General features: G+C 40.4%; 1 pseudogene; it reads right to left on the bottom strand.

Moving 5' to 3' along the window:
• Window positions 1-7398: 7398 nt before the first annotated feature.
• LOC129667464 (U2 spliceosomal RNA) lies at window positions 7399-7538 on the bottom strand (annotated as a pseudogene).
• Between the last annotated feature and the right edge of the window lie 1228 nt (window positions 7539-8766).

Below are 8766 nucleotides of genomic sequence, written 5' to 3'. Positions count from 1 at the left end.
TTGTTTTGTATCTTTTATAAGCAACTTAAGTGTGTCCATGGTCTGGAACTCTAACATTTCTTCTGTGGGCACAGCTGTTGGTAATCAGCCACCAATGAAGCTTGGCCATTTTTTTGTACACTCAGCATCTACTTTTATCTCACATCTCCATGTCACACTGGAAATTTAGACAGAAATACATTAATGGCTTTACTGCTAAACCCTGGATGCTTGGACTTTCCTTATAAAGTAACTAGAAGGAATAGGTTTAAGATATTGCTGTGTCAAAGTCTAACCCAGATATGGCAGATATTAAGAATACCATAGTAAAAGCTATGGCTTTGGGTCAGATACACACATTAAATAGATGTTTTTAGCATGGTGAGAAGTAAATCTCATCAAGTAAATCTATCTCCAGAAGACAACCAAAGGAAATTAAAATCTCAAGCTATTGACTGAATAATAAGCAGTCATTGCTCCATCAACTTATCAGAACTCTATTGATCAATGCCAAAACTCTGAACTTCTGAAATCTTATAACATAACAACAACAGTAGCAAAGGGGGGGGAGAAATATGAAGTATCACCATTTCTAATATGCTTTAAATTATTTTTGTATCTTTATAACTCATAATTATATACCTTAAAACATCTACTTAGACTCTCCAATCTTTTTTGCATTTATCAAACCTGAAACATTTTTCCAGACCAAATAACACCCTCTAGATTTTTATAACCTAAACTCCTATATTTTTAGACCCTACATAAACTTATCATCTTTTATCCAGCTATATATCTTAAGACACAGGTAACTGACATGAACCCTGTGAGCAAGGCAAACCTGTTTTTCTTTCTAAATAAAAGATCTAGTACCTAGTAGTTCTAACTAACTAATGAACTGATCAATGAACTAACAGTGGATCTAATTGTCTGCTCTCTAGCTGCAAAGCTACCATTAGCTTAGTATAGCTGTCAAAGTGATCAGAGACCTGAGAGGGATAAATTATAAGATAAATAAGTATACCAATTCATGTACCAATCAAAATGACAGAGATGACTAGTTGGTCCATCACCCCTGGCTCCTCTGGTCTCACAGCATCCTGAACATAGGTTGTCCCACCAGGCACAGAAGATGAGAGACTGCTTCTGTGGAAAGAGGAACATGAGAGATTGACCTCACCTTGCCTCTTGCAATGTGAAACAATGGTCTCCAGGTGTCCATGGCTTTGTCCACAGTTTAGGCTGGGCCCTAGCAGTGGGCCAGTTGAGGCAGTATTGCCCAGTGGTTAGCATACCACAATCCAGAGTCACCATATCTGTCATGCCCAAATCTTTTTGGAGACCTTGGAGGAGCTACTGCCAGGATTTTGGGACTCTGTCACAATCAGCTTACACATGTTATAATGTCTATTCATCAGATCTCTGACAAGCTTGAGGACCAGCATATCTGAGTTACTCTTTGTCTTTATCATCTGCTCTAAACTGTGTCCTATAAAAAAACAGAATGCTCTAATCTCTAATTCTGGTATATTCCTTAGATGTGTGTTTTAGAACTATATATCCTAGGCTTAACCTTAAAAAACCTAAACAAAGACACTAGGTAACTCAACATCTTAACCAACTGCAGTTGTTAACATAACTTTAAATCTGCTCTTTCAGAACTAAAATTAAAGCAAACCTTTTAATCAGATACAGTTTATAGAGAGGCTAACAAATAATGCTGATCCTACCACTTGCATTAAAATTGAACCTCAAAAGCTTTGCACTTAGCACTAATCAGAGGCCTGAACATAATTGATAGACCTAAACAAAATGGTGGCAAACTCATGGCTCCACCCTCTTTATCTCAGAACCAACATGGCAGCTGGCCACGTGTAACTGAACTCAGCTGGAATCCCTAAACAAATATGGCAGCAAAACTACAGCTCCACCCTCTCTATCCCTGAACCATCATGGCAGTTAGCCATGTGTTAGCACAGGCTGTGACTGACAATACCAAACATAGCCATCTGGTGTTGCTTGATGGCGTTATTACCTCTCAAGATACAACAAGTTCTGTGAAACATTTACAATTTTTTCATGACCAAAAGTTTTAACATCTTGGTGGGACTTGGTGATTGAATAAGTTCTAGAACCAACTGCATAACAGAACAGTACTGAACAATTTTAAACTGTATGAAATATTCTAGCCATACCAAACCTATCAGCCAGAATTTTTTTCCCCTTAAAAGAGCATAAAAAACATTTTGCAATGAAGAATCACCAGCCTTTTAAATGAAATACAACATATTTTTAAATACATTTCTTTCTCAAATCATATTAACTCTCTGGCTTTTTAAGCATACATACACTAACCTTCTACAACATTCTATGCACCTTCAGGTTTCTAGCTTCCTTTTTCTGGATTAACCAGACATTCTTACTTTAGGCAAGCTATTTTTTAAAAATATCTCTTGCTCTCTCCCTTGCTTTTTAGAAAACATAAAAACTCTCTTCAAAATCCTTTCCATTCTGACATGATCCTGCTGGAGCCCAGCGTCCACAATTTGTTTTTTTATAAGCAAAGCAAAAACAAGCCATATTAATACAAAAAGAAGTTCTGAAACTGCTAAACTCTTTTTCTAAAATTACTTCCCTGTAGCAGATATGGTCCAAGGTCACCTCAACAAACTCTAAGGAAATTAGAACAAGCTTTAAGGGACTTGGTGAAACTTCCTCTTTTCTCTGTCTCAAGGTAAAGACCAGGTGGAAACATGTTTCTCCATAAACAAAGCAGCTTAACAAACAGTTTCCACAAGATACATTGTAAAATCTACAATTTTTTTTCAATTAGCTCAAACCATAAGGCTTGGTTTCGTTTAGTAAAATTAATAAAATAAATACCAAAGTTTTCTTGTTCTTCCCCAAAGGATTGAGAAACTGTTTCAAATTTTCTGTTAGACTACCCAAGATCATAGTCTAAAATGCCTGATAAACTTTAAACATTTTATAGCCTTAAACACTTAAACATTTTTTAAAACCTGTCTTTGCAATATTAAAATAAAGTACCCTTTTTGTAGGAGAGAAGTCACAAAGCATAACCATAATTTTAAAAGTCAAAACCAGATTTTAAAACCAGAATTTACCAGTGCAAACAATTTAATTTCTAAAACCAATACCAATTTAAAATAACTCATCTTTTTAATCTAGAAGAAAATGAAAATTATTTGACTAAAGTCTCCCCCCCTCTTTTTTGTTTACCCATACCATGGGCCTACCGAGATGGCAGTCACATTATAACCCACATGGTAACCTCAAGATGGCGGTGAGGCACTTCACATACCACGTGGTAACTATATTGTTGCTTTTTTATATGTATGCGTTCATAGACCTTATAAACACATAGGCACACATATACATTTTAAACAAGGGTTTGATTTAACCTTTAAACATACCCAATTACTTTTGATCATATTAACCATTTAAGATCAGTTGAACACAATCATAATGGTCATATATTTAAACAGAAACTCTTTTTATTGGTCTTAGCTGTAATTTTAAACATTACAGTTGAGTGCAGTTACCTCCCTTCACCACTGCATGGTTTGCTGGCAGGCAGCAATCTATTAAAGCTCACTGGATGGGAGAGGAGGAAGGGCAGGGGAGCTCTTGCTGGTTTTGCTCAGAGCCACGGCTCTGCTAGTCCCTGGCCCTGGTGGAGGGGAGGAGCCAAGCATATCTACCAGCTCTGCGCTTGGGGCGCCACGAGCCCTGCTGTTTACCCTAGTTTGCTTTCTTACTATCCTAATTTTCTTTCCCGCAAGGCGGGCCCTGAACCTGCTTCACTGGCTGGTCTCCCCATGCTCCACCGCAGCAGGCGGCTGCCTATCTTGCAAGGGGCTGTAGCATCTCCCCGGCCACCTTCAAGCATTCCTGTCACAGTGTGTGGGGCCCCACACGCTGTAGTGGCTTCCCCCTGAGACCAGCGGCAGTGGCTAGTCTCAGGCTGATCGCTAATGTCCCCAAACCCTGGGGCAGTTGGCGCTGCATCCAAGACCAAACTGTCCCATGTCCAAAACTGTCGTCCGTCAGTCCAAGTACACACAGAGAAACAGGCACAAAGAAAAACACACAAGAAACATAGGGTCAACACCCTTATCTAGCCAAGGTGTTCAGGCTCAGATTCAATCACCACCTTTATTTAGCCAAGGTGCTCAGGCTCATATCCAAATTGTTGGGGGAGCAGAATCTGTCTGCTCCTTCCCACTTCAGAGAAGGGGCGGTTAGTGTGTTCACAAAAACCGTCCCACGACCCTCAGCGTTAAAGGCACGTCTGCGAGCCTTAATGGGCCGATCCAGGTGAGCGGACTCAAACCACTTTTCCAATGCTCGTGAGCCATACTAGAAGCAAAGCTTCAGGGGAAACAGAAACCTGACGCTGCCACCTTCGGTCTGGCCCTGCCACTGCCGGAGAAACTCGCATTCAGAACAAACATGTAACAGACGAGAGATAAAGGCAAACAACTGCCAGATGACCCCTCCGATAGCTGGTGTCCAGAAATTCCCTTCAGCACCCCAATATTCCAGGCCAATGCACCACAACCACCTTGAGTGTGTGTGTGTGTGTGTGTGTGTGTGTGAGAGAGAGAGAGAGAGAGAGAGAGAGAGAGAATCTCTCTTTGTTCCTGGGCTCATCAAATAGGCTAGCTGGCTCCTCTCCCCTCCCCTCCCTTCTCCTCCTCTCTCCTTCCTTTCCCTTCTCTTCCTTTTTCTTCTCTTCTCCCTCTTCCCTCCCCTCCTTCCCTTCTCTTCTCTTCCCTTCCCTCCCCTTCTCTTTCAGTCCCTCCCTTCCCCTCCCCTTCCCCTTCCTCTTTCCTCCCCTCCCCTCCTCTTCCTTTCCTTCCCCTCCCCTTCCCTTCCTTTCCATTCCTTTTTTTTGTTTTGTTTTGCTTTCCTTTCCTTTTCTAAACATGGATTGTGGGAATTAACCTCATGTCCTTATGTTTGCACATTTCTTAGTTACGTTTATGTTACTACAATAAAACACTATGTCCAAGAAAACTTAGAAAATATTTAATTTGGTAGAGTTCATGGCGACAGAGCAAAGGTAGGAAGGAACAGCAGGCAACCACAGGAAGAGCTGAGAGCTTATGTCTCGATTTGTGAGTAGGAGAGAGGGGTGGGGATGGAATAAGGTTTTTGAAACTTCAAAACCCATCCTCAGTGACTTTCTCCAACAAGGTCACACCTCCTAATCCTTCTCAAACAGTTTCACAATCTGGGGAACAAATATTCAAATATATGTCTGTGAGGCCATTCTCCTTCAAGCCACCACATACAGCAAACACTTTATTAACTAAGCCATCTCCTCACGTCTAGATCAACCATTCCTATATTGACTGACAATAGGTACCATTTTCTAATAACTACAAAGCTCAGATTCCTTGTGCATATGATTCACAAGGCATTTAGACAAGTTCACAACTGTGAAAAAGCTGTAGCACGGAGTGAGATCAGACGCTCTTGTTTAAAAATATCATTTAGCACATGGATCAGCCAAATAGATCATCCCATTCTAAAGTTTGTGCTGTCAGGGTCAGAACACCACAAAACCACCACTCTGGTTTTTGATGGCATGGTTGAATTTCCAGTTTACTTTAGCTACCTACTCAGGAAGAGAAACACATGCTTTGGCTTGTCCTCCCATGGGTAAGGTATTTGGAGCATGATCCAATTATCTGTGGAGAAGAGCATGTTAATCAAAACTCAGCAAATCTTGTTAGAAATAAATTAATATCTCCCAGCTGAGGTATGTCATCAGCCTGGCTGACCACACATCTATATTTTCCAAAGATAAAGGTGCTTTCTAATTCTTGGGGCTTTTACTACAAAAACAAACAAACAAACAAAAAACAAGTTAAGTCCTGGGACTCACTCCCACCCGCCACCGCCTTTTAGGACTAGACTATGCAGTTATTTTAGGAATAAAATATCTGGAGCCAGCAAGATGGCTCAGCCGCTAAAGTTAGCATCAGACAAATCTGACGATTGAGTCTGATCACCAGACTCACACATTAGAAAGAGAGAAATGACACTTGCAAGTTGCTCTCTGACCTCCACATGTGTACCCCCAACACACAAATAGATAAAAGTAATAATAAAAACAACACCTACACTGGGAACTGTTTTTGTGCTAGTTGTATATTCTGTGGGGTCTCCCTCTCCCTCCTCAGTTATTTTGTAAATGCCCTTCTCAGGACCTTAATCCCAAAAGCCTCTTAGCTTCCCAGATTCTCTCCGTTCTTCTGATAATGAATGAAATGTATCTGTCTCCTTATCACAAAGGAATAACACCCTTAGGTGCAAGATAATACCAGAATATTTCTGGGACAAACTGGCTATGTATGTGATTATCACATGAGAAATTCCTCTTAAACCACAAGAAACAGATTTCTTTAAAAAAAAAAATATTCTCATAATTAACATTCCCAGCTCCACCCACCCCTTCCCTTCACATAATTCTAGCTTGTGTCAAATTAACATAAGACTACCAGGAGGGAAAAATAAAAGGTCCATCCAATCTCCCATTCTATATGTACTGACTGGCTATCTTTAAACACATACTGTTGTCCTGAGGAGTACAACCATAAGCCAAATAAACTCTGTCCTTACAGAGTACTAGATTGGGCTGACAGTAGGAATTTGGTGGTACTTAATTCTGGTTACTTTTCTAGGTAAATTCATAGAGCTATGTCTTCACTCAAGGGGATAGGTGAAGCAAGTAACACAAGAGGTCCAAATGATGGACTGTATTACCTTTGCCATTGCTGCAACAAAATATCATACAAAGGCAGCTCGGTGACCAGTTGGAGGGTACAGTCTATTATGGAGTATAAGTCATCGCAGCAGGAATGTGAAGCAGCTGGTCACTTTGTACCTTAAGAGAGCTTAAGACTGGTGTTTATCTTTCTTCTTTATATAATCTGAATCTCAGCCCATGGAAGAGTGCCAACTTATAGTGGGGAAGGTCTTCCTACCTCATTAACCCAATCCAGAATCTCCCTCACAGACATGTCCAGAAGTTTTTATAGATCTTGTCAAGCTAACAGTCATCTCAATCACGCAAAGTACTGTAGATGTGGGAGACTGAAAAGGAAAGGGAAGAGGTGACCATATGTAGCCATAACTCCCACCATTCTGAACAGAAACTATAAACATTATATCCAAACTGTAAAGGTTACTCAGTGAAAGTACAAATAGAGATAGAATTATGAAAATGAGGAACAGCAATAAGGGACCAAAGAAAGAGAAAAGGATTGCTTATGTCCTGAAGAGTTTTCTGATTAATAGTATCTACTGAGACTTACAGCAAACCCCACCTTTGATTTCTGTACTATTTTTTATATAAATTTTCAAACTTCTCACCCAACTTTAAATAATTTTGAGTGGACTTTTGATATTTGCCATTAAAATATTATTTAGCCCAGTCTTTGGCAGATCACTGGTTCTCATTTTCTTTCTTAAGATGGTTTAAAGAACAGATACTACACATGATCTTAGCCAAAAGGCTGAGAAGTGATAGCGGAGGACATTGCAGCCAGTCCTGAGGAGACCTGATAAGCTAAGGTCTGATGGACAGGGAGGTGGACTTCCCCTATCGGTGGACTTGGAGAGCAGCATGGGAGAGCAGCATGGGAGGTGAGATTGGGAGGGAATGAGGGAAGGAGTTACAGCTGGGATGCAAAGTGAATAAAATGCAATTAATGTAAAAAATTTTAATTATAAAAACACACAAATATTCTTTTTTTTCTTTTTTTTTATTATTATTTTTTTCTTTTTAGTTACATTTTGTTAACTCTGTGTCCCAGCTGTATCCCGCTCCCTCATTCCCTCCCCAACCCCACACTCCCTCTCTGGTCTCCTCCCTGCCCCTTTCCAAGTCCACTGATAGGGGAGGAACTCCTCCCCTTTCATCTGACCCTGTTTTATCAGGTATCTTCAGGGCTGGCTGCAAAGTCCTCCTCTGTGGCCTAACAGACTGCTCCTCCCCGGGGGGGGGGGGGTCAAACAGCCTGCCCTCGAAATCCTGTTAGAAATAGTCCGTGTTTCCTTACTTTGGAAAACTACTTGGTTACTGAGCTACCATGGGCCACATCCGAGCAGAAGTTCTAGGTTATATCCATAGATGGTCCTTGGTTGAGTGTCAGTCTCAGAAAAGACCCTGTGCCCAAATATGTTTGGTCCTTGTAGTGCTCCTATCCTTTCCATATCATACTAACTTCCCTTCTTTCATATGATTCCCTGCACTCTGCCATGGTTTGGTTATGAGTCTTAGTGTCTGCTTTGAAACACTGCTAGGTAGAGTCTTTCAGATGCCTTTTGTGGTAGACTCCTGTCATAAGTTCAATGCACATCCCATTTGTCTTTCTAAATGAGGATTAATCACCTTCGCCTGTGTCCACTTTCTTGATTATCTTCTTTAGGTGTGTAGATTTCATTATGTTTATCATATCTTGTAGGTCTACCACTCCTAGGTATATACCCAAAATTTGCTCAAGTACACAACAAGGACATTTGTTCAACCATGTTCGTAGCAGCTTTATTTGTAATAGCCAGAACTTGGAAACAACCCAGATGTCCATCAACGGAGGAATGGATACAGAAATTGTGGTATTTTTACACAATGGAATACTACTCAGCAATCAAAAAGGAGGAAATCATGAAATTTGCAGGCAAGTGGTGGGATCTAGAAAAGATCATTCTGAGTGAAGTATCACACAAATATTCTTAGATTATTTTGTGTTATGT

The sequence above is a fragment of the Psammomys obesus genome, unplaced genomic scaffold (genome assembly GCF_907164565.1).
Source record: "Psammomys obesus unplaced genomic scaffold, mPsaObe1.curated_primary_1811, whole genome shotgun sequence".
Classification (NCBI taxonomy): domain Eukaryota; kingdom Metazoa; phylum Chordata; class Mammalia; order Rodentia; family Muridae; genus Psammomys; species Psammomys obesus.
Note: the sequence above shows the minus strand (reverse complement) of the source record. Positions and strands in the feature narration are given on the sequence as shown.